Source organism: Aythya ferina, assembly GCF_964211825.1.
Source record: "Aythya ferina genome assembly, chromosome: 6".
NCBI lineage: Eukaryota > Metazoa > Chordata > Aves > Anseriformes > Anatidae > Aythya > Aythya ferina.
The window spans coordinates 38,371,623-38,397,731 of NC_140303.1; the positions used below are offsets into that span (position 1 = coordinate 38,371,623).

At 38.7% G+C, this 26,109-nt stretch overlaps 1 long non-coding RNA gene across 1 annotated transcript; it reads left to right on the forward strand.

Annotated features, from left to right (window-relative positions):
- The first annotated feature begins 332 nt into the window (after positions 1–332).
- On the forward strand, positions 333–16,239 carry LOC311438547. The gene is made up of 3 exons (XR_014694182.1): positions 333–418; positions 7,315–7,434; positions 12,829–16,239. It is a non-coding gene; the product is annotated as an uncharacterized lncRNA (long non-coding RNA).
- Positions 16,240–26,109: the final 9,870 nt, after the last annotated feature.

Sequence of the window (26,109 nt, forward strand, 5' to 3'; positions counted from 1 at the left end):
TTAGTATTTCCTGTGACTGAAGTCAATGAAACTATTTGTGTGAGCAAGTACTGCTGATTACGAGCAGTGACGGTATGTTTTAGTGGTTATGGCCATATTTTGACCATAAGTACTCCGACATCTCAGCAAGTGCCAGATTTTCAGCACGGTGCCTTTGATTCTCAATCTTGTGGCCAGGTTTTTCACTGAGCCGAACACCCAAAAGGCACTCAGTGTGCTGTGCGCCGAGCGCTGTGCCGAAAAGGGAAGGGAGGCCTTGGGGAAATCCGGCTGCGTGCAGTTGGCAGCCTCGCAGCGGCTGCTGAACAACCGGCTGACGGTGTTATTCCTCCAGACTTCCAGCAGCAGAGCGAGGGGTAGGGATGGTCTGCAGCACACAGAAGAAGCACACATTTCTGTCTTTCAAGATGGCTAAGTAGTGAGTGTGCATGTGGGTGGCATAAAAACAAAATTTGGAATGTTTTTAAGGATGTGTCTTTTTTCCGCATTAAATAGGGCTGTAGCATTATCTGATAAAGCAAATCTCACCATCTCTTTGAACAAAATGCTTCTGTGGCAGGCTCTTTGCAAATGTAGAATGCTAGAATTGTGTTTGAAACTATGAAGAGGGGGCTGGAGACATCTTTGAAGGTATACAGCATAAGATAATTTCACAAGACCTGTGTCTCCCCTTTAATGCAACGGGCAGTACGCATTGCACCAACCAAATCATGGTTTGCCTTGTCCTCCTCCCCACTGAAAAAGTTCCTCTTTGTGACCTAATGGCAGGAATGAACCTTTCTGACTAATTTTCAGTATGACAGTGGTTCTCCCTAGAGATTCAAAATGCAAGTTGTTTTGCCTTTTTAATCACCTTCTAATGACAATGCAGCAAAGTCATTACTACTTTGAATTGAAATGATTTTCCTTCATTATGTTATGATCGCATAAAGAGAGGAGAAAAGCTTTCAAATTATGTCTGTGGACTCTTGAATTAGTGACAATATTGAATACATACTATTACGGAAAAAACATTTATAACCTCTTAAATTTACTCTTACTGTATCTGATCTGGCGTTTTCTGCCTATATGCTGGTGTCCATATGTGTCTGTTTTTATATCAGTGTGCGTGTGTCGTATGAAAAGAGGAAGAGGGCTAACCAACTAAATCCATCAGAAACAAATCTGATACAGTACCAGTCTGCTTGAATGTTTTTCTCAGTGTCCAGAAGCCCTCTCCTTTCCATCAGGATCTCTAAGCCTGCTGTATTTTTCCATAAAAATACATTCCATTCCCACCCTGAAAGCAGATGAAATATGTGTAGAAGTGTCAGAAATATACCTTATAAAGGGTGGTTTGGGATTCTTTTTATTATTTTATTTTTTTATTTTATTTTTAATTTTTATTTTATTTCTTCCATAGGAATAGTAGGATGTGAGATCTACCTCAAAGACAGGCAAGTCCCCTTTCCACACCAGTAAGCAAGGGTTGTTAGACATTGGAACGGGCTGCCCAGGGAAGTGGTGGAGTCACCATCTCTGGAGGTCTTTAAAAGACGTTTAGATGTAGAGCTCAGGGATATGGTTTAGTGGAGGACTGTTAGTGTTAGGTCAGAGTTTGGACTCGATGATCTTGAGGTCTCTTCCAACCTAGAAATTCTGTGATTCTGTGTCTTTTTGCAGGCAGAAGGTAAGATAATCTGTTGCTTGATACTGCAGAGGGTTCTCTGGTATCCTGCAGTCCAAAGGGCTATGTGTCCAACTTTGTAAACTTCTTCAATTTGTTCTTAAATTGGAGAGGTAGCAAGCTGGTGTTCACTGCTCCTTCTTCACTGTGAGGTTGATTTAAAAGAGATTTAAAAGGTGTAACTTTTCTACTCCCATAGAAAAACCCAATGCAAATCCTAAATCCTATCTGAAAGATCTCTTCTGTTTGTCTCAGTTTGATCCACAGTTCAGCGGTCTGTAGCTTTCTTAATAGGCATCTGAAGATAATTTAAATTCTTGATAATATTCAGTAGGATCTGTAAGTATGTGTCAGCTGTCAATATCTGTTTCTTGACTATATACAAATACCTCATTTCTGCTCATACAAAACTCCTAAAAGTTTCATAGGTGACAGAGATGAAATCCTGGCTACCACCTTTGCTTAAAAAAAAAAAGTGAATTATTTATTTTTCCACAACAATTAACATTTATGAATAAGCACATAATTTTTAAACATCTCATGTTCTCCTATTCCAAATGTATGGTAGTCAGTCTGGTGTAATTTAGAATAAAACCTTTCCTGGTTTTGCTGGAATGTTTGCAGATTCTTAGTCATGTATAGTGTAGTGAATGTGTGAGCTGGAATTTGAAGTAAGAAAGGCTTAATACATAGCAGGATACACCTTGACAGAAGTATTAATTCACTGCAGGTTTACTCCACATGGAATCTCTGTATTTTTATGACATGTACTATTGGTTGTAATGCCATACTGGGTATCATGTATAACATCAAAGAGCTAACTAAGTATAAAGGTATGCTGTATTTCTTCAGTTCATGTCAACAAAATCCTTTTCAACCTTGGATATCTCCCACTTAAAATCTTTAGTTATTACTGCATATTTGTTTGCAGCATTTCTGTCCAAAAATAATATTTGAAAACGGAATGGAATGCCTAGACTATCTTTTCCGTTTTGTTCTTGTTATAGTTTTAATTTCTTTAACTCTTAAAAGTGCTTGTAAAATAGACAAAACTCTACTAAGTAAAGCTAATTTCTTAGAGTATCATCAGCTGGACTTCCACCCAACTACCAAATTACAATTACTTTTTTCTTAAGTCAGACTTCTTCCCAAACTCACCATCAAATTTTCCCCAACTGAGAGATTATCCCACAGCATATTTGCTGAAGATTTCAGAGGTGATGACTCCTACAGAGGATTACAGGAACTACTGGGAGCATCAACAGAGTTTTTGTGGACAGGCTCAAATAAGGTAGATAAAAGGATGTGTGACGTGGAAGCCGTGTAGATGTTTTCATATTGTATGTGAGCCTAGGCTAATATATCCTCCTGAGAAGGGGTACTTGCTCTCCTGGACTTAGTAACATCCCATGTAGGTGCACAACTTCTGAAGCATTTTGTAATATGAGTAGCCTGAGCTGCTGACTTTTTTGTTTGTTTGTTTGTTTTGAAGGATGTTTCCTGAATAAAAGAGTTTGAATGTAGAAGCTCTGTCTGAGAAGTGTACATGTATGATTAAGGAGAGGACAGCCCTGGACCAGAGATTGGTGTATCCTTGGTCCTCCTGGGAGGTGAGCCTGTAACCACTCTGACAGGGATTATGCAGCTGCCCTCCCCAAAAGAAGACAAAGGGAGTGATTGTCCAACCTTTGCTCCTATTGATGAGTACGTACTTAACATTAGCTGGCAAAACATTTTAGGGAACTGGAAAAGATTTTGTTTGACAAAAATTTTTAAAATAGTGGTTACAATTGAAACCAGCTGCTGCAGATATTAGCTTTTGCAGTAGTGTAATTATTATAATCTTTAAACTTTCTATAATGCTGCTACTACCAAGGCAAATGACTTACATGCATTTATTTTTGTATGGTGTATCTGAAATGTGCCCATCTCTGAGATGGACAAATGCCAATCAGTACATAATGTATTGTGTAACATAGCTTGGGGCTCGGAAATGTCATAGGATCCATGGTATCCTTGAAGAACAAACAGGGCCTCAGCTTCTGATGTGTCACTCAAAAGATAGGCTGTATATGACACATACATTGCTTTATACCACTATGTAATTTGCTGTGCTTATGCAAAGAAGTGCATGTGGGATCGATGGCATATGGTATATTAAGAAAGAATAACACCAGATTTAAAAAAAAAAAAAAAAAAAAAAAAAGTATTCATCCATTAAATGGTGTAAATTAAAGTAAGCTGTCAAAATGACAGCACAATAATGCCATCTTTGCAATATCACATACTGCAGCATAGTTAAATCATATCGCTTTTGTAGAAGAATTACAGATGAGATCCAAGAAAAAATTGCTTTTGAAATGCAATTCTTTGTTACTTAAGAATCATCATTGCTAGCCAGGATCCCCTACAAACACATAAAGCACAGAGTAACCATAATAAATCATGATAATTTATATCACAGCTAATTCTGAGGAAGTAGCATCGGGGGTTACACTTCAGATACACTTCATATTACTCAAACTGTAATTATTTTCATTAAAATATAAAATTGCTTACAGCCGATTTACTTGAAACACACAGCATTGTACATTTAACCGTGTACACAACAGGGCCACAAGAGTTCAAAATAAGTAAAGTCAAGTGTTAAATAACAGCACTTGACTCATACTTTTTAATTGCATATCTTTGTAGACACAATCAATGTACTTTTAATATTCCTTTTTAGCAAAACATTGGCCTAGCTTTTTCAATCATCATCAAGTTGATTAAAAGTCAATGTCAAAATAAACTTGAGAAAATACTGTTAGGTGCTTGTAAATACAGCCTTTCTAATGGTTTGTGCGTGTCAAGAGGGCAAATTTTGTTTCAGGAGCAGAAAAGGAAATGCTTCAAGTTTGTGAGAAGGCAGGCGGTGGAAAGCTGAAGAGTTTGAATGTTTTCAAGTGTAATAATTTATAACACCACTCTCTCTCTAGTGCCTTTCTCTAACAATCTCAACGAGTTCTACAAACAGTAATTAATTACGGCCTCCAACACCTCTGCGAGGTAAATGCAGCTGTATAGGGTGCTCTTCATCCACCCATGCAGTGGAGCAGCCCTCCAAAGCCCTGATCTGAGGCATCCTGGAGACTACAGGGCTGCAGGGGAGCTGCCCTCTTCACAGACTTGAAGAGGTTGAAATGGGACATCAGATGTATGCCTAGCAGTTACATACTGGGTTTGATTTATTGGTGTTTATCTGACTTTGCTGATTATGGGATCATCAGAATGCTGAGATGCTAAGCTGAGAGCAGTGCATTAGTGAGTTGAGCATGCTGAAAATTTATTTATTTATTTTTTATATTTTATTTTAACAGGTGAATTAAATCTACTTACTGTAGGAAGAATTGCACTAATTATCTTTATTTTGGATTTTAATTTTTTTACTCCTTCAAACACAACCAGTGAATCTCTGTGCATCATTTCTAGCAGCAGTGTCTTGGGACAAGTTAGCCTGGTAAGGCAAAATGTAAAGGCAGAAAATTTAATGTCTGTGCTGAAAAAGGAAACATGAGCTTTATCAGCACACACATTGCTCACTTTGGGAAAGTGCTTTTTCCTGAAGCTTCATCAAACTGCACTAACTGGTGCAAGTCTGATCAGAAACCTCACTCAACATACAGTGATATAGCCCATTTTGGGGCTCTAGGTTTAAGCAGAACTGAGAACCTTAAATTCATCTGTCTTTGTCAAATCTAGAGTCAGATTTACTGAGCAATAAAAAGTAACCTAAAAGTATTTCCTGCAGGATCATCCCCTATTCACTGTAAGTGGATGGATTTTTCTGCAGGAATGGATCAAAGCTGAGGAACTAATGTTGTCCTAACCTGCTTGCTGCTGAAGTTACATGACAGCAGCAGATGAATTAGCCTAAATTTGTATTTAGACTAAGACAATTCCATCCTTTCAACATTAATTTGGAGTGAATTATTATTATTATTATTATTATTATTATACTTTTAATACCAAAGTCCTTGTTGTCTTATTTCTCTTTAAGTAGCTCAATCTGATTTTTTTTTTTTCTATGATACCAATAATGCAGAAACTTCATGCTTCCATCTTTAATCTGTATGTCCTCAAAAACTGGAAAGCATTTGTTTTATAGCAGCATTATGTAAAATAATATGCTGCTTAGTAAACTAAGACATGGAGATAACAGCTAAATCTCAGGCTTTAGTCTTTGCAACACTAAACTTTTTGATATCTGTCTGATGTCAGCAGATATGCCTATGTTCTCCAGGTTTCCCATGCTGCTTTTACTGTGTTGCAGGAAGTGGAGAATGCCATTCAGCACTCTCCCTGGGAAATGATGGGAAAAATAGTCCTTAGGCCAGAAAAAACTCTCTGGACTGGTGAACAGGGCATTTTTAAGGAAGTGGAAAAGGCAGGTGTATAAATTTACCAATGAAAGAAGGGATTTGGACTCCAGCATTAATGTGGGGCTGTTGGTTGGTATCACTGTTTCTTGACTACCCAAGTGAGCTTGAGCTGATAATAACCTGTGTGCCATGGCACAGAAGGGAAATCCTCTGGCATTGGTGGGGCCCATTGCTGGTGGTTCTATACTGATCAAAGACAAGCTTGTGGAGTGTGCAAACAGCTCCTTGTGCAGACCCAGTGAGTCTTAAATCCAAATCTAAGACTCCAAATACCATCATGATTTTTATCTTCAATGAATTTCCTAAGCATGAGGTCTCCTGAAAGAGCAAAGCAGACCTATCTTTCCTGTGTCATGGACATCCCTGCTGTCTATGCACTTGATCAGCAAGAGGATGTTAAATATAAATAAATATCCTTGTCACATTTTTTTTTTCCTACCATTTTCCCCCTTGGTTTATATTCCTCATTTTAGCTAGCCAATAGGTTTGCTGGAGACATGGTAATCCTTCAGTGTGTGCTAGTATACTTGATATATGAACTTTGGACCCTGTGATGCATTGGGACCATCCCTTTTTAGGCATAAAAAGACATTTTGTCCTGTCACTTATATGTAAACAAACAGTTTACTCTCCCTTCCACCATTTTTTATTTTTAGAACCTGCACAATGAGCTACTAAAATAGAAGAAAGAAGTTAAAGGAGTGGAAAGCAGTTGAATTATTTGAGATTGCATGAGATACCAGCAATCTCCACAGGAATGTAACTTTTTTAGTTCAAGTTGACATTTAAGTTGCATTTTGTGCTGGAAAGAAAAGTCAGTGGGAGAAGAGTAATATCAAATGAAATAGTGGCACATGTGGTGAGTCACATTTGCTATTATTTTGTAAGTATTATAAAAATATATCAGATTTTATTGGAATGGACTGAAAATTATTAAAAATTTGAGATAAAGTTTTCCTTTGGTAAATGGTACCTTACAGATGGCACATCAGAGAAAATTCTCTTCTTGTTGAGAAATCAAAACAGTTCAGGGAACACGGCAGCATCAGTATAATAATAGTTGACAGGTACAGTGGCTGTGAACAAACACCCATATCATGGTATCTGAGATGCCATATTTTCCCCGCTAAAATTAAACTATGAGATGCTGTTGACAATGTTATGTTAGCTATGTGCCAATGTTCACTTTAGTTTGGCTTAATACTGCTTTATTTCCCTCAATAACAGGTCCTTTTTGGAGTTCACCAGGGATGTTTGGCTAGAAATGCTTTTACATGGGTGCTTTCAAATATATACCAAGCAGAGCTGCAGCGGCTGCTGAGGGTAAGCTGGACATAGATAGGAGAGGTGAGTGAAGTGCTTGACCCACGTGTTGGTGGTGACTATTGGACTCGTGATTTTCACTGCCTTGAAACTCAGGGTATGTTCTTGTACCTAATGGGACAATGGCCAGGAAGGATTAAGCTGCTTGGATTTGAGACCAAAGGATTTTTCTGATTATAGTTTGCTATTTCAGTATGAAGCCAAAGTGATAGTAAAATTGAGAAACTCATAACATAAAGTATTGGCAGAAAAGTAGCAATCAGTTTACAGTTACATTTGTCAAAAAATCTTGATTAGATGCTATTTAAAGCAGTAACACAACTAAGATTTATAGCATAGCATATTACCCTTTTATACACAATAGAAGATTACACAAAATATCATGTCAATGAATGCACCTTCAAGTAAGGTAATTAATTCTATGATAAATTAACAACTGAGATATTAGACAATTTAAAAGTTAAAGCATTATTTCCCCCCCTTCCTCCCTAATAGATGCCTATGCTCCTGGCTACACGCAGTCTCCTCCCCACCTCCCAAAGGTATCTATTTTTTTTTTTTTTTGTGGGGGGGAGATAATTCTTTATATTTAGCTTGAGCCCCTCAAATTAAAAAAAAAAAAAAAAAAGAAAAAGTACAAAAGTACAGAAACTATCTGAAACTACCTGATTTTCTCTCTGAAGGATTCTGCTTGTAGATGGGTGCAGGCATGTGTTGTTATGACTTGACTGTTTCTGTTAGGCATTCCAGTGAGTTTAGAGCAATTGCAGAAATGCTGTGGCCTTCTCTTTTGATTCTGAAAATAATAATAAAAAAAATAATAATAAAAAAAAGTCTCTTTTACCTCTGTTTTCTTTCTCTTACCATGCCATTACTGCAGAAAAACATACATTCATTCTGCATAGTAGTGATAATTACATTTTCATAGTCTTAATGAACCCATTTATATAGAAATGTTAGCTCTCTGACAGTTAAGAACAAGCTGAAGCACATGTGTAGCAATGAGATTGAAAACTGCTGCATGTAAATGAGTGCACAAACAGTATCTAGAATAATTTTTCTTAAAGTTTCCTTAAATTGTAGCCTGTGATGCACAGGAAGCCTTGTAGTTGCTCTCTGCTTGCAAATGTGAGAAGGAAATAAAATTAGCATTGATAAAAGCAAACCTAAAAGATATCTATCTGTATCGGTATGTAGCACTGCAGGGGCAGTGAAATCATTTAAAGTCCTGGGCTTAGTTAGATTCAGCACATTCAAAAAGTAAAGCATTGAAGTCAGAGGGAATCAGAGAGAGATGGGGCAGTTGGAAAAAAATAGAAATACTGAATCAAAAACCAAGCTTTTCAAGATTACTACTTCCAGTGAGGAGGAGTGTCATGAGAGCATGGGAAAAAAAAAAAAAAAAAAAAAAAAGGCTTGCAGATCCCTATTTATGGTGATGTTAATCACGACCGTGTTATCTCCCAGAGCTGCCTCCTTCCCCAGCACTTCTGCAAGCTTTCACTGCGTTTTTGTGCTATACCAGGGCCCCGGAGCACCCAACGGCGTCGGTCTGCTGCCTCCCACGGCTGCAGCTATCTGCTCTGCGCACGACAAATGGCCGGGGCCGGGGCACCTTCAACTTTTGCAGCTGGTTCCTCTTGAACATCGTCTTGCAGAAAGCAAAATGTCAAGGATTAAATAAATAATTGACCGTAGAGAAAGTTCCCAGAATGGCCCAAATATAACTGTTGTCTTTACTAGTGATATCTGTGAGGGTTCTTCACTGTGGAGAAAATGGTACCAGGCTGTATCTTCACTAATACTAATTTAGGAAATATAAATGGGGCATTGGTGCTCAGGTGCGATAAGTTGCCAGATCCGAAGTGCATTCAAGGCAAAGAGATTTCTTCCATTGACTTAAATGAATTTTGGATCAAACATTTGGAAATAGAGGCTGGAATGCAGCACAATGTAGGGGAGAAACGTCAAGTTTGATTGCTGCTGGAAACATAAGAAAGCAGTGTTGCTGGTCCAGAGGCCGAGGCAGGAGCTGGGAAGATTAGCACAGAGATGACAAGCTACTCTGGCACAGGGAGCTTGTCTGAGGTTTCTCCTCATGCCGTTCCCCAGATCCCAAGCTCCTCAGTTGCACTGCCTTACAGAAGCAGAATACTGAATAAAAGAAAAAGAGCATTAGCATGGTATTCTACAGCAAATAGGAAGTTAAATTGCAAAAATAAGGGAGGCAAAACCAACAACAACAAAAAAAACCACACCCTTCTTACAGCTACCTATTTAGTCCATGCTCCAGAGCGGGGCTGGTGTAGATCAGAGATGGACCAAATCCAGAAAGGTTTGCTGAAGCCCAGATAAAACGGGATAAAGATCTGACTCACTGCTTCCTCTGCTTTTTGAAAAACCTAAGCTATACGGCTGGGGATTTGCAAGCCCAAACCAACCCCTTCTCCACACCCGCCTGCCAGCTCCGCTATGCGATCTGAAGCGAGCTGTTCTCATGACTCACAGGGACGGTTGACCACCATTCTCAACTGTGTTCCTTCTTACACATTTGGTACAAAGGAAAAAAATCCATATTCCAGTTTTATGAAGACACAAGCACATACACAGTAATGCTTGATCTGAAGCCAGCTAATGGAGAGGATATGTTGAAACCACCAGGCATATTGTTATGAGGAGAACAATAGATATTGGCAACATTGTTTGATCCATGTGCCAAGGGTAAAATTAAAGCCGTATGTTCACCCCATCAGACACAGATTGTGGATGGATGTTTACATAAACAAAGGGTCTGTTAAAGTGTGTTATCATTTTCTTGCTTCAGCTCTCAAACTTCTAGGCCAGGTACACCAATAGGCGGTTTTCTAGAAGAGCCAGAAAGAACCACATCAACAGCAATAGTTGCATGAGACCTTGGTTGATTACCATGTGGATATATAATAATGCCTTTTCTTTCCTTAACCTCTTAGAATAGCAGCAATTGGAGCCAACCCCTTTATTCTTGCAGGGAAAAAATCCTCTATAAAGTGCCTACAGATTTTTCAAGAGAGCCTGGGGACCAAATAAGAAGTAAGCTGTAGGAAAAGTTTTTCTATTTTCTACCTGTGTTACCCAGCATCCCTACCTCTTCATCACTGCTTGTGGCATTGTTAAAGCAATTGGTAGAAAATGAATCTGGAAAATTTCCCAGAGTGTACAGCTGCCCTTTTAACTTACACCTCACCAACCCACCCTAAGTCAAGTAACCGACATGTGGTGTGCTTTCCTCTGGGAGCTGCAGAAGCACAAATACAGCTGTGCAGATCTGGCACACAGGGTTTTTGATTTCATATTTACTTGCTGGCCAGATAGCAGCCTGGTTTCAGGATAGAATCACCCATTACTGTCTTAAAGAAAAAGAATATGAGGAAAGAAATAATTTGATGTTTTATGATATTCGCCTCTTTGCCATCATCCAAACCTTCCAATAGCAATACGCTACAAGTTGCTTGTATGTTGAAGAGCTGTGCACACAGAACCTTTTGAGGGTTGGTGATTATTGCTGGACTTTATGGAATTTTGTAGTAATTGCTCATAGTTCTGGATATTTTAAAATTTTCACTTTTTCGCTTCAATACATAGATTAACTATTTATAGGATTACTAATACTTCTCGATGTAAGGAGTTCCAGAGAAACACTGATGTATATGTTATTTTGTTTTTCTTTTAAGAAAAAAGTGTTTGCTATGCTTTAATAATATTCAGGTGTGCTATGCTTGTTCAGAGGACCACTCTGGGACTCTGCACATCTCTAGCTACCTCAGAGGGAAAAATCCTGATCGATCTAAACCAGAATTAGATATTCATAAATGACTATGTCTTTAATTTCACTGTGAAAAATACTGAAGTTAATGAGACTTTATTAAAAAAAAAAGCTTGTAACAACAAATTTGTTCACTTTCTTAGCAACATAAGCAGATGCTCTGCTTTAGAAAATGCGCCCAGCAATTTTTAGAATTATCTTTGTATTGCTCATGGGCACTGATACATGTGACATAGATCTGTCTGGTAGGTCTTATAGGTCCTACCACTAAGAGTGCTTTGAAAATAGGCAATCTCAGGTACTGAAAAGATATATCATCTTCACTTTACTCTGGCAGTTAGTAGGAGGACTGATCACTAAACTGGTCTAATTCAGCTCTTCTCAATCACTTGCAGAGATGAGAAAGTTGTTGGAGAGATATCACTGGAGGCTCTGGGATTTTCTTCTGAAGTCATTCTGAATTAGCTGCTAATGGGGAGCTTTCTTTGATAGCTCTTTTATAATTAAATGCAGCTGGATGAAAATCAACCACAAAGGGAACTCAAGTTTGTTTATCATTACTTCTGACTTTGTTAGCAGATGTTTTCTGAGTACCATGGTAGCTTGTTTAATTTGTCTCTGTGTAATGTGAAGCAGGTAAACTTTGATTAATAAACTGACAAGTACATTCCTTAATTTATTTTAGAAGTTTCCATCTATGTCTGTTATAGCACATATGCCAAATCCCAAAAGAATGAAAATAATTGTTTGTGTTTGATTTTTACTGTTATTTTTAAGTCTAAGGCCAGATGAAAACATGCATACTGGGAACACAGCCCTCACCTTGTAATGGATACAACCACTTGCAAACTTTTGCCACGTGTGAACAATGCACATATTATGTTCCCACCAGGCTGTTCTGTTAATTGATGAACAAGCAGTCACCTTATTTTACAGGTTCTTCTTTTTTATGTTAATTACATTGGAAATGGCCTTTACATTTGGGCTTAGTATGTGCTTACCCTTGGTAACTGTGGTGGACTACTGTATGTCCTTACAGTAATGCATATGTAACTGGGCTCAAATTTTATTTTTGATATAACCAGTAAACAGTTATCTTACAGGAATGTAATTTTCTTGCAAATACAAAAGATTCAAAGGGTTCAAAAGTGTGAATTCTTAGACAAAACTCCCAGGATTTCTTTACTTGAGCTTTACTTTACATCTACATCTAGGTGTGAAAATCTGGGCCATAACCCTTATGCTGCACAGATTGAGGTCCAGCATGATAGCTGAATTATCTGAAAATCCCGTGGTGTTCCAGACAACATTTTAAATTAAATAGATGGTCTACTTCCTGAGAAGTGTTTCAGATTAACAACTTGGGGATAGATACAAAAATTACATAGGAAATACATACGCAGCAGTTGGTTCCCATACATAAGATGAAGAGCTTCTTTCTTATCTTCCTTTCTGTATTGTGTTTTCCTTCCTTCTCTCTCTCACTCATTTATCTGCTTCTAATCTGTGGGTAAATTATTTCTGCCTCTTTCTAGTCTAATCTCCTATATTGCTGAGCTTGACCCTACTGCAATTTGTAGCGTCCATTCACCTATTTTTTTATCTGCCCTTTCTAGAAGCAAGAAGCTGAATGTCTGCTGCACATCATGGATGTTAAATGTGGAGCATCCAGTGTTCATAGCTGTCCCATCATGAAGTGAAAGTGCTGAGGAAGAAGGAAGGCCACCCTCATCACCCTGCCCTTACTGGGGCCAGCTGATTTGCACTGCAACAATACCTGTCTGGGCTTATGGAAGTGGATGGTTTAGAAAAAAAAAAAAAAAAAAAAAAGCTAAACAAACAAACCCACAAACACAACACAACAAAAGCACACACACACAAAACATTAGCTTCACAGATACAGGGATACCAGGGCTTTAGGCAGGGTTGGGACCACCCTGTATACAGATGAGATGAAAGTGCATTAGCTCAGCCTGACTATCAGTTTGTACACTGTCATCCTGGCTGGATATTTCTAAACTTTTAAGAGAAAACAGAATCTTTTCTGGCTACTTGGTGTCCCTCTCATTCTTAGTATTTGAACTACACACTTCATATTTGTTATAAACAGCTCACTTGTTGTTCTTTGTTCCATATTCATGAAGGTGTGCTTTTTAGTAATTACTTTGTGTACTTTTTTTTAAATGGACTTAATGAGTCAAAAATAGAAATAACGAGTCTTGCCTTCTAGTACAAACATATTGAAATGTGCCTTTCACAGCTGCAAATTCCTATTATCTCACCGTCTAACAAAAGTATAGTTTCTTCTGACATTCTTTGTGCTTGTGAGGACTATCTAGGCTCTTTGATAGCAAAGTAAAATACAAGGTTGTAGTAAATTAATAAACGAGAAGCATTTTGAAAGAAAACCTAATTCAGAGGACCTTATTGTGCTTGGTAGTTGTCTGGTACAGTCAGCTGTGAACCAGAAGGGCTATGCACTTTTTGCCATCAGCTGGTGCCCAAAAGTGTGAAGCTCATTGCAGCATGACTCCCACTGAAGTGTCCCGCTTGGACACCTAAGACCATGGCCCTGTGATGGCAGGGACAGAAGAAGTTGAGCCTGAGCACCAGGACTGTGACATGTGCTGCTGTCTTAGTGCAGTAATGGGATCTATGGAGCTAAGCTAATGCTTTAACTACAGGGAAGTGTAGGATATGTTGGAAGGTGATGTGTGGAAAAAACAAAAACATTCTTGAGTCATCCTTTTTCAGAGCAGAATGAGACACAATATAGTAAATACTGCTATTTTTTTCATTCTGCCTTTACGTGTCAACAGAGTAGCGTTTCAAGCTCTCCTTACAAAGCTGAGAGCTGAGGGACTATCAGAACCACAAGATTTTTGATATGTTCAAGATAGAAAGGGCAGATTAAAAAATGATATACTATTTGATCATCAGTTTCCTGCATATGGAAATCTTAGGTCACCTTGCTGTTCCTTAATGTCTAAAGCCTGCCATCAGGTTTCTGCAAGGAAAAAGTGGGATTTGTTGCATTTTTAAGGACAAAGGCAATGGAACTGAACAGTGCTGTGATGACAAGAAGTCAAGTGCTGAGCCCATGTGGGACACCAGGGAGGGTCACTAGGAGCAAGTCAGGTGGTGTCTGCTGAGATGGTTTTGTTTGCAGCATTTTCACACATATTTATTCAATAAGGCTTTTGTTTTACTGAAACGAAGAAACACTATACAGCATTATTCTGATTTTGAAGTGACAGCGCCAAGGGGACTTCAGTAAAGGATTTGAAGGCAATTGGATCTGAAAAGGAAAGCTTTGTGATTGCTTAGTTAGTTTTGAAGCAATGCTTATATTTAAGATTTATGTACAAAACCAGGCTATATCAATAGTAGTCAAGTGGTTTCAGGCCAAGCCTTTTTCAAAGCAACTTATGAACAGAAGGTCATTTCAGAGTTCTTTTTTCCTTTGCAAAGACACAAACACAAATCCCACTTTGCTGTGTTTGTATAATATATAATACATTATTATGCTGCATTTAGTAAGTGCTTATACTTCCACAAAAATATCTAGAGCTTTATTCTTGATTATAGTGCACTGCCAACTGCAAGTACAAGCAATTGTTATTCTCAGAGTTTCAGTGACCTATTAGGGAGATATAAATTGTGACAAGATTTTTTTTTTCCTCTCTAAACTTCTGAAGGCTCATCTTACAGTCTTTAAACCCCATCTTAAAAATACATAATACAGGCTGTTGAGTCCTCTGATGATACTACAGTTTTGAATCATCTTTATATAATTATGCTAGTGAATATAAAGTATCATTGTTTTCAGTATCTTTCATGAAAGCTGTTTCGACCTTCAGATTAAAGGATCCATATGGATTTCCAAATGAAAAAGTTGGAGCTCCTGTTTAAAACTAGAGCGCCAGTTCGGCATGCAGACATCAGATGCGCTTCCACTTGAAAAAAATGCAATTGTACCAGCATATATCCCGTCTGAATTTTTCTCCAGGGTAAACTCTTATAAATGAGTGCATCGTGCATAATGAGGATTGGAGGTTAGCTGCTTCCAATGAATTCTTTTTCAAAGTGTGAGAAAGATGCAGAGCAGCAAGGAGGAGAAATCCATTGGTATTTGAGCTCTGTAGGATGAAGAGGTTTGCTGCTGGGGGAAGATCAAGAGGAGGCAGTAGGAATATTTTGGGCACTTCTGAAGGAGAGATGGAGACCATCTGGTAGAGAGGATGCTTAAAGGAAGAGTGCCAGGACAGAGATAAAAGTAAAGGGAAAGGAAGTAGTGACTGAGTAACATCAAAGAGCAGGGCTGTCTATAGAGCAGAAATGAAGACGTAGCAGTGACCCGACATAGGCAAATCTTAATACAAATGGTGGCATTGGGTGATGGATCCATATGACTCCGTGAAGGCTCAGGGGAAAAGCTCAGTATTTTAATTTCAGGAAAGTCTCCAGGAAAGTGGTGTTGACATCTTTGGAAGGCTTATAATTTAAAACTGATGCAGTAAGCAGGGTTCCTGCTGTTTCAGAAATACTGTCCTGGAGTCTAATCCAGATACTGTCACTATAGCAGAATTTAAAATGGAGAGATGCCAAGAAGAATGTTTCTTCCCTCATCAGCATCAGCATCTTTTCATTTGAATGATTTTAAGGGTATTAGAAGTTTCCGTTGAATTGCCTCCTAAGGCTCATGTCCTGGAGCAATGGTTGGTGTGTGGTCCTTCTCTGTGTTGAGCTGGAGCTCATGTAAAAAAAAAAAAAAAAAAGGAAGATGCTGGTTTTGCTTTGCTCCTGCTGACGGAGAATAGCTATTGGCCAGTCTCTTTCTCCTGCCAAAGCCTGGAAAACGTTTCTGTCATTGGAATTCCACCAAGACTGGAACTCCAGCAAGCCCCATGGTTTCTGTGGTAGAGCAACACGGTCTAACAGTCTGATAATCTCTTGTGCCTTGCTTCTCCTGAGTTGCTTCACATCCAGCCCTAAAGGCAGGAGGTTGGGGCAGGTGATGGGCTTATTTCCTTTCCTTTCCTTTCCTTTCCTTTCCTTTCCTTTCCTTTCCTTTCCTTTCCTTTCCTTTCCTTTCCTTTCCTTTCCTTTCCTTTCCTTTCCTTTCCTTTCCTTTCCTTTCCTTTCCTTTCCTTTCCTTTCCTTTCCTTTCCTTTCCTTTCCTTTCCTTTCCTTTCCTTTCCTTTCCTTTCCTTTCCTTTCCTTTCCTTTCCTTTCCTTTCCTTTCCTTTCCTTTCCTTTCCTTTCCTTTCCTTTCCTTTCCTTCTGTTCCCTTTCTTTTCTTGACAAAACAGGTGTGTTGCTTTGATACTGAAGTTGATCCAAGGAAAGGAAAAGAAGAAAGTTCTTCCAGAGGGTAATTAATCCCATCTTAAAACAAGTGTGTAAGACAGGTAGGATGTCTCTCTCTATCTGAAAGTGCCAATCTGTCACCACTATCTATAGAAGGAGCCTTCACGAGTAGCTTAGAGTAGGTGTTTGACTTTTACACGGTTAAATTTAGAGGAGATGATTGCCACTTTTTAAGTCAGTCAAAGTATTTGTTTATCAATGATTAACCATTATAGATTGAAAAGTTGTGAGAGAGAACAAAAGCAAAAATATAATGCCATTGATAGAGATATCACGTAATAAGGAATAGCAGTAACAGCAATTGCAGATGGTTAACATTTACATTCCCCATTGTTTTTATTTTACTGTTAAATCTTCCCAGATTTTAGGTCTCGTTTGATCTGAAGAAGGAAAAATTTGCCTCTGCTTCGGTGTAAGCAAAAACTGCTGAAATATTTGTAGGATTAAGAAGTGATTTGTCCTGGAAATGTCAATTCTTATATATAGGGTCATTAATCCATAAAATGAATTTGCAAACATTTATATGTTTCCTTTAGTGTTTTTGGTGTTTTACTTGACGTGCTGCGGACTGTTCTCTAAATGAAGATTGTACTCAGAAGATCCTGCAAGGCACACACTGGCAGTTTGTGGGACTTGGTTTTGCATGCGTCTTGACCTGATGTATACAGTTTGTTACAGTGAAGTAAATGCATTTGTCATTTAAGAGAATTAATTGTATTTCAGGCTGTTACCCAAGGGTTTCATTGTGTACAGTGCTTTCACGGGTCATAATGATACTGTAAAAGTAGATAAATAAAATCACTTTTTCTATTAAAAAAGTAGTTCTTGACTACAGCCTGGTTTGCAAAGTAGATAATACCTGTAGAAATGGCAGATGCTCAGAAGTTTTGGAGTATTGTGACACTAAGAATTTTAAAAGAAGTTGGAAAAAGCATATGGTATATATGGACGGGAAATCCTGTGGTAGGTTTGATTTTACACAGGGAAAAAAAAAAAAAAAAAAAAAGGAGTTGCTTAGGTCCATAAATCTGTTGTATGCTGTATTTAAATAGAGATTTTCCTCATCTTAGCTTTCCTCTTTCCTCAGAACGTTGCTTTCAAGTACAGATGGGCCTACACCACAAGTTTGGGATCCAGATTGGGGTTTGGACCTGACATTCATCAGTGTAGGCATCTGAACCTAGCATCTTGAGGTCAGCATCTTGTGGAATTAACAGCCTACTGCAAGGTCTGGATTGAGTCTATCTTCCCCATATTTCAAGGTATAGGTGTGGAAAGTACAAGGATTTGATTTGACCTGATCTTTAACTTTAAGGTATTTAAATTAAAAATTGAAAGACTTTTAATGAAGTAGGAGGCTATATTTATGATTATTATTGTGCCTGAAGGATGAAATTGCATATGAGGATCTAATTCATTGGAGATTATAACAAGGGACATACTTAAAATGGTTTCCAACTTAAATACTAGTTCGAGGTCAATAAGAGTACCTATGGCAAAGTATTCAGTCTCCTGATTTATAATCCAGTACTTTTACTCCAGTATGGTTGTTTAATCGTAATTCAACCTGTTTCTAGAATAAAATATCATACATTAATGAAACAGTATACCTTGGTGCAGAAAGAGACTGAGCCTGCAAACACTCTGAGTTCCTCTTTAGGCTGAGAATCCCTCATATTTCCGAGACTAATGATTTCTAATCCGTTTTTAAATGTTCCATGTGGATAGTGAAGGCGTAACTATCAAAACACTGTAAAATCATAATGCCTGTGCAGCTATAAATTACTGTTTTCAAAATAAGCTGGAGGTCTCCAACTTATTCCTAAATGCAAAAAATTAGATAACATAAAACTGCTCAGAAATTACTAGAAACAAGTTTTCTGGCTTTTTCCAAATGCTAGGGAATTGTGGGTCTGCCCACAAACTCCATAGAAATGTCCATATGGACGGCACTGAACCTAGTCCCAGACAGAATACTTGAATAGACTGCAAATATTTCAGATCAGAGATCAATGGAAAGAACTGAGTTGTTTTATTGCAAATTTCTCTGATATGAAAAATGTCTCTCTAATTTTTCATTCATCAAACTGTGAACTTCTTTGTATGAGACAATGACTGCTTATTCTACTGATGGTAAAGTGCTGCTTCCATGAAAGATGCAGTTTAAAAGCAATGTTGAAGAATGTAGTGGCTTAGAGTAATTTCATAAGCCAAATACATACCGGACATTTAGAGAGCAGGTAAAAGAGAACCTCAAGCTCACCTTTACTTGAGTTAAATACAAATGCAACAATTACTTTTAAGGAAGAAAAAGATGCATGATTTAAAATATCATTAGGATAGTCTTTTGTGGGGCACAGAAAAAAACCTTTACAGATGTTATTGGCTCTTTGGGGTTATACTAAAATAAAAATTTGGAGAAGTGCCTCATTTGAATTTATACTCCCTTTGTGATCCATCAAAAAGGATTCATCTCCTATTCAAATGACTAGTCAATATGTTAGTCAGATCAAATACCGCTAATAAGATGCTAAAAATGCTTCTGAGGAACAGGGGGATTTCTTTAACAAGCCATAAAGTGCTTTTTAATCCATTTCTGACTTGTTAAGTTCTTTGTGATTCTCACAACTGTTCCATCATGACGCAGTTCCAATTCTTTGTGCAGAAGGAGAAAATCAAGGTGTAAATCAAGGGCAGTGCATACATATTGCCTTTCCTCTTCAACTGCTCCCAAAACCACTGTGGTCCTTGTTGTACTTTCCTATATACATCTACTTTAGACTCTGGTGCTGGTGAGTACTTTGGCTTGATAAACCTGATTTTTTATGAGATTTTCGAAATCATAGTGCATATGTTTTGTAAAAGATTTAAAACAACGTAAAATAATGAAACCATGTTGTCTCATTAGGACAAGAGAAGAGGAGATCCTGGTACCCTGAGACAAGAAAAACTGCATTTTCAGCTGCTTTGCAAAAAGTGCTTTCTCTGCTTTGAAGACTTATCAGCTGAGTTATCTGTCTGAGGAAAGTGGCCTAATAATGCAGCTTTGCTGCAGACATGGCCTCAGCTGCATGGGGCCCAAGGACGTAGGATTTCTTCACATATATTTCAAACACTGGAAAGAAATGTTGAATAGATGAAGATATTTTGAATAGGCTGGTGAGAGTTTTTTTTTTGTTTGTTTGTTTTTCATATCATTCTAGTCACATCAGCAGAACAAAATTTTTCTTTAGTTAACTCTGAGCTTAAAGAGTGATCTTTAATATTTGCCTGATACTCATGATGCCTCAGTGGCAAAACCCTTCATCTGTTTGGCTTTAACTGAAACTTCATACCACTTCCATCTTCAGTTTTTAAAGCTAAACATATTTCAGTCTTGGAATCTCAGCTAAAGTTGAAACTAAATGATTAATTAAAAAAAAAAAAAAAGTCTGATATGTTTTGCCCACTGACTGCTCATCTCTGAAGTGATTACAATAAATCAAACCTTTCATAAACCAAGTCTTTGGAGATAACCTTGAAAATGGCATACAAAATTCCTCTTATGGCTTCCTTTAGTTGCTGAAAGCACACTGAATCTGACCATCCCTATTGTTTCTGATTGATTGAATTTGTAGCTGATATTGTAACATATTGGAGACAAGTGTATCTCTACATTTTCTGTGGAATATGGGGCACCATCTTATAACATTCTTCATTCAATAAAAGTAAATGAGTTCATTCATGAAAATAAGGTTTGCAGGATTAGGCCTGTGAATATCAACCATTTGGGACTGAGAAAATAAATAGTAACATTTAATAAATATACAGTGCACTAAGACTATATTTATTAGTCTTTTGACATTTTTATCTGGCTCCTATAAAGAAGTCTTTGGAGCTGGGACAACTGGTGCAGGTAAATTTCCTACATTGTGAAAGGATCTGGTATTTAGTTTATGGGAAGCAGGCCTGAGCAGATGTGAAAAGTTCAAATAAAGGAAGGCCAGATTAAACGCACTTTTGTGGCTGGAAAATCAAAACAGATGTTATTATTCAACCACAAAAAAATCTATGTGCACTTAAGTAGCATTAGGTGTCTGATCAACTACATTTTTTAAGTGAAAATAACAAAATGATTATAAAATTATATAGGCTGATAAAATGCTTTAAAATTTTACCAATAGACTGACTAGTTTGGTCTTCTAGGTAATGGGAAGGTGTAGAACTGAAGGAGATCTTATCACGTCTATAGAAATATGAGCAAATCTAATTTGAAGAGAGAATCAAGAGAAGAAGACACAGGAACTGGAAAAGAGAGTGGACCCCCCATCTGAGCCCCAATGCATGTCAGAGAAATAATGATTTAAGATGGATGCACTTTATAATTGTCCATAAACTTTTCTGGGCTCCTGCCCATATGAAAAGGTTGATCTTGGCAGAGGATGACAAGTGTTGAAGGTCCTCAGGAGCCCTTGAGAGCAAGCATATGTTTGCAGGGTGTGAATGTTGGCAAATAGTTTTAAAGATTATTTCTAATTAAAAGAAAATGCAATCTAGGTTGAGAAATGTGTACATTGGAGAAAACACCTAAAAGAAATGGAATAGTAAGGGAGGACTGAAATTTCTGTCTTTGTCTGTAAAAGCAAGAACATTTAGACAATGACAAGAACATTTCCATTTTCTTTCCTTCCTTCCTTCCTTCCTTCCTTCCTTCCTTCCTTCCTTCCTTCCTTCCTTCCTTCCTTCCTTCCTTCCTTCCTTCCTTCCTTCCTTCCTTCCTTCCTTCCTTCCTTCCTTCCTTCCTTCCTTCCTTCCTTCCTTCCTTCCTTCCTTCCTTCCTTCCTTCTCGCTCTCTTGCTCTTGCTCTCTCTTTCTCGCTCTCATTTTCTCCCTCTCTTTCTCGCTCTCATTTTCTCTCTCTCTTTCTCGCTTTCTCTCTCTTTCTCTCTTTCACTTATTTATTTGAAAACGTGGCATGGTTTGCAAGGACTTTTTTGTTAACTTGGCATGTTTCTGCTCTTGATGTACCCATGGTAAGCTTGCTGATAGTTAGAGGTTAATGAAGTACTCTTCATACTGACTCAGTGGGGTTGACAGGCCTTGTTAAATGTGCCACATAAAGTAGGGAGCTCTGGTTAATGCTTTCCTGTTCAGAGGGAAATGTAGTCTAAGACTTGAATATCTCAGATATCTTGGGAATGGTCAAAGAGATGACAAAGCTGCAGGCTGCAGTCCATTTTTGTTGCAATTGTTTGATCTGCTGCAAGAATACCAGGGTGTTGCATGTTGAAGAGGGTGTTGTGTAACCACAGAAATTTCTCCTGTCCACACTCTTGTTCAGTAATTGATCATTGCTTGCCTGCTTCCTGATCTTCAGAATCACCAGGTCTGACCTCCGTTAACCTCCAAACTTACCTCTAGGCTACCCTTTCTTGCTACTTATCCAAAAATGAAATCTCCCTGTGTTGCTGAAGTGCCTGAGTGACTGAGCATGGGCAGTACATGGGCAACCGATTGTCACCATGCCCAACAGCTACCAGACTCCCCCAGCCCTTCTGCCTGAACATTTCTGGGGACAGGTCAGGGAGATCTGCTCTGAAGAAGTGGAGTCATCTGTCATGCAGAGGTAAGAGTGGTGTAGCCAAAGGATGTCTACTCTACCATGTAATTTGGACAGGAAACTTCACTCAGTGAACCTATAGCCTGTTTATTCTCTGTGTGTACTGCCATAGGACCCATCTTTGCACTTCAGTGTGCACTCTCAAATGTTAAGATAACATGGGGTTGCCTGTTAAACTTGGTTTAATCTAAACGTAGTTGCAGGTAATTTGGGCTCTGTCCAATGGTCTTTTGTTAGAAGAACTCAAGATAATTGCTCTCAATATCTAGGTCATTTTAAGGAGTAAAAAAAAAAAAAAAAAAAAAAAAGCTCGTAGCTTCTCATTCACACAAGTTTTCTCTACTTTTCCCTTACTTATTTAAAAATGCAGCAGTGTTGGAGGCCACACCTTTTGGGAAGGTAACTACTTAGCTGTGATTCATACATTTCTTAACCAGTTGTTCCTGGGAAGAGTGCAAAACTGAAAATCCCCACAGAAACATGATTAAATATTAATTCTAAAGGTGAAATCCTGACTGGCTTTCAGGCAAGGTCAGGCTCCTAAAAGCCAAAAACTAAAAGTTTTTAAAAGTCTGAAACTCCTGTGAAAGTCTGTGTTTTAGTAACTCGAATCCAATTGAAATACAGTGTAATTAAGGCTTCTAAGACACTTGGGGTTTATTTCTAAGAAGCTCTTAGATGACCTGTAGGCAACTTTCAACATTTTCAAGGGACCATGTAATTTTAAAGCTACGAATGCAGGTCATTTCTACCTGGAACCTAAACAAGCCTCTGTGAAAATGTATATTACTTAAGAAAAATAAAATAATAAAAAAAAAATCTTGTGGCCTTAAGACTCATCTAATATTATTGCCTCTTCTCATTTGAAGAGGTCTCTCCTGTTCTCAATGAGCCTGTTGTTTCGGTACTCATGTGAAGGTGGGAAAAACATGATGTGAAAAAGAGACCCTTTGTCTTTGCTTTCTTTCCTAATGTGGATGCTAAGTATCTTACTGATGCAAAAGGGCTGGAGAGAGCAAAATGTGTAAATAATTTAATAGGAAAAAGAATTGTAAGATAGCAATTCACCAGAGTAAGGACAATAGAGTACAAAATGCCATAAAAGATAATAGGCTTATATGAATTGGCATGTGTTAGTGATTATGCAATCATTCATTTCCCACAGATTTCTTTTTATAGGAAACTTCGGAAAATCCCCAAAGAACTGACCGAGTCATTTAACCACAACAGGTTTCTTTTCAACATGGCTAGGAGTGGGCGATAAATATTTTCACATATTTGTGCGCTGATGGCTCGTTTTCACCCGCTGGAAGCAGCGGCACCCCGTGCTGCCACAGCCACCCGGGGAAGCCGGGGACCACAACCCCACGCTGAGCGTGTCCTCCTCCGCCCCCCAATTTCCTTCCCGCTAGCATGGGACCAGGTGACAGATCCAGACAGGAACGTGCTCGTGTAATTGGGAGTTTTGAGCCCAGTTTGGGTCACGCCTGGCGCGACAGGCACTGGGGCAGCTGAGGAGAGGGATTTCTGCTCCAAAAAGTGTTCCCAGCTCTGGGCTGGATGCAAATCCCTCTGGCTTGCAGTGAGCAGCTGAGTGCTCCTCGGTCACTGGCAAAAGTAGTCGTTTTCTTTGTTGCTGTCACAGACAGTTTAAATACTTACATTTCTGGCAGCAGTTTTCCCTCACCAGTAGGCTAAGGAAAACAAGACCTCGATACACACTTCCTAAGGATTTTTTTTCCCTTTTTTTTTTTTTTTTTTTTTTTTTTTAAACAGGTTATTTTCCTTGTAGTTTTCAGGACAGTTGCTTACAGCCTCCAAATATCCCTGCGGTCTTGAGATGTGCTGTCAGTGGGCTTGGCCCTCTCCAGGCCGTCTTGCTCCAGGAAGACCCTAAGGGACCTGAGCATCCTCACGTGTGCATGGTGTGTCTCAGAATCTCCTCTTGCTAAAGCAGCTCTGAGCTGAGCGGCTGAAGGGGAGGTTACTCCCTGCTCATTGCTCCCTCCCCTGCTCTGCTCCCCTTCCTGGGTCTGCTTTGTTTTCTTTCACTTTGCTCTACTTTGCTTTACTTTGCTCTGCATGGCCCTATGGGGCAAGCATGCTCAAGCCATGGTGGCGGTGACTGATGTCCTGCAAGGAGAAGATGCTCAGGTTTACAGTGTTTTTTGGAGTATTCTGTGGCACCAAAATATGGCATCCTGGCTCAGAGTGGACAAATGAGGCTTAATCAAAGTCACCTCAAAGCCTTCAAGCATAATTTTGCTGGTATCATTCAGACAATCTTAGTTGCTCCGTGCAAAGTGCTATTCTTTCTCCTGTATAAGTAGCAGGATGAAGGGAGAGTCGGTGGAAGACTTTGAACTCCAAATCACTTTAAGACTGAAAAAGGAAACTGGTTGGAGGATCTGGATCTCCCTCATGGTTTGGCTTTCAAATCCAGAATTCTGATGTCTGAGAGATGTCATAAATCAAAGCCATCCATCAGGTTACAGACATATCTGAATATCAAACAGTTTATTTAAAAAAAAAAAAAAAGAGAGAAAGAGAAAGAAAAGAAAGAACAAAAGAAAACTGCCCATTAAATCCCATTAAATCCCACAAGTGGTTAAAAATGGTCGTCAGGAACATTTGCAAATGTTTAGCTTAGCTTAAGTTAGATGGACGTAATTTCGATTAGGCCATTATTTTTTTTTTTTTAAACTACATTACTAAGCTGGCTATGAATAGTAATGTTTTCATTTTTTAAATACACTGACTCCCTTCACAGTTTCAGCTCTCTTCTGTCATATTTGTAACTTCAGAACATGCGCAAGGACAGAAAAATACCAAAGGGATATGTTACAGAGCAAGTCTGACGTGCCCCTTCCGAAACCAGCAATGCGCTCACCAAACCCCTTGCCCAGCACCAAAACAGCAACAGGTCTGTGGCAAGAGACCAGGCTCTCCTATTGGCTGTCATTCAGAACCACTGTGTTGAAGAAGTTTGTTTCATCTGCAGTATCAGAGTTGCTTAAATCTTGCCCTGCTTTGTGTTTCTGTTTCCACTTTGCCATTAGGTGCCAGTGGCTTGGCTGCAGCCCTGCTGCTCAGGGTGCACAGCGAGCACTCGGAGTCATGTCCCCGGCCTTTTATCTCGCTATTTTCTTACTCAGTCTTTTGTAACACCCCAGTCAGTTTTACATGCCAACGCATGTAGACATATAATTCATTCCACTAGGAAGGCTGATATTGCAAATGCCTTTTTAACCCCGGGTTGAACATACTGTTGGCACATATCGCTGATCAGCACAGGATGCACTACTTTTAGATGGGGGCCCATGCTAGGCAAAGCTGGTGGGTCACTGCACCCTGAAACAACATTTAGGCTCAAACAAACCTTAATAAATGTTCAAAGCACCTGAATACACATGTGGAAGCGTGGCTCTTCCTCTTCCCATACACCACCTTACAGCAACGTCTGTGCACGGACTCACTTGCCGGGGTGCAAAGATGGAGTGTCTTTTGTAAGTATTGCAGAAATATTTTTGCAGTAAGCTCAAAAGGTAAGCTCTGAGTTGCCCATTAGATGCTTAATTAAAGGAGGCATGAACACAAGTTGGAGTTACACTTGCAGCAGTGCATTGACTGAACCAATGAGTGCCTGTGATTTTAAAGTACTGTTAATCTAAGGCAATGAGTTCTGAATAATGTTTATTAACTATATTTTAATGACTTGTCGGTTTTCTAAAACACATACTGGAGTATTTTAGAAATCACTTAGTAAATGTAGTTTTAATTCTTTTCCCATATTCATGGGCTGCTGCTTACTTAAAAAAAAAAAAAAAAAAAAAAAAAAAAAGAGAGAGAGAGAGAGATTAGAAGGTTCAGATTTAGAGCAGCAAATTGCTGTGCTAATCTGCAGGTATTTCTCTTCTTGATATGGCCA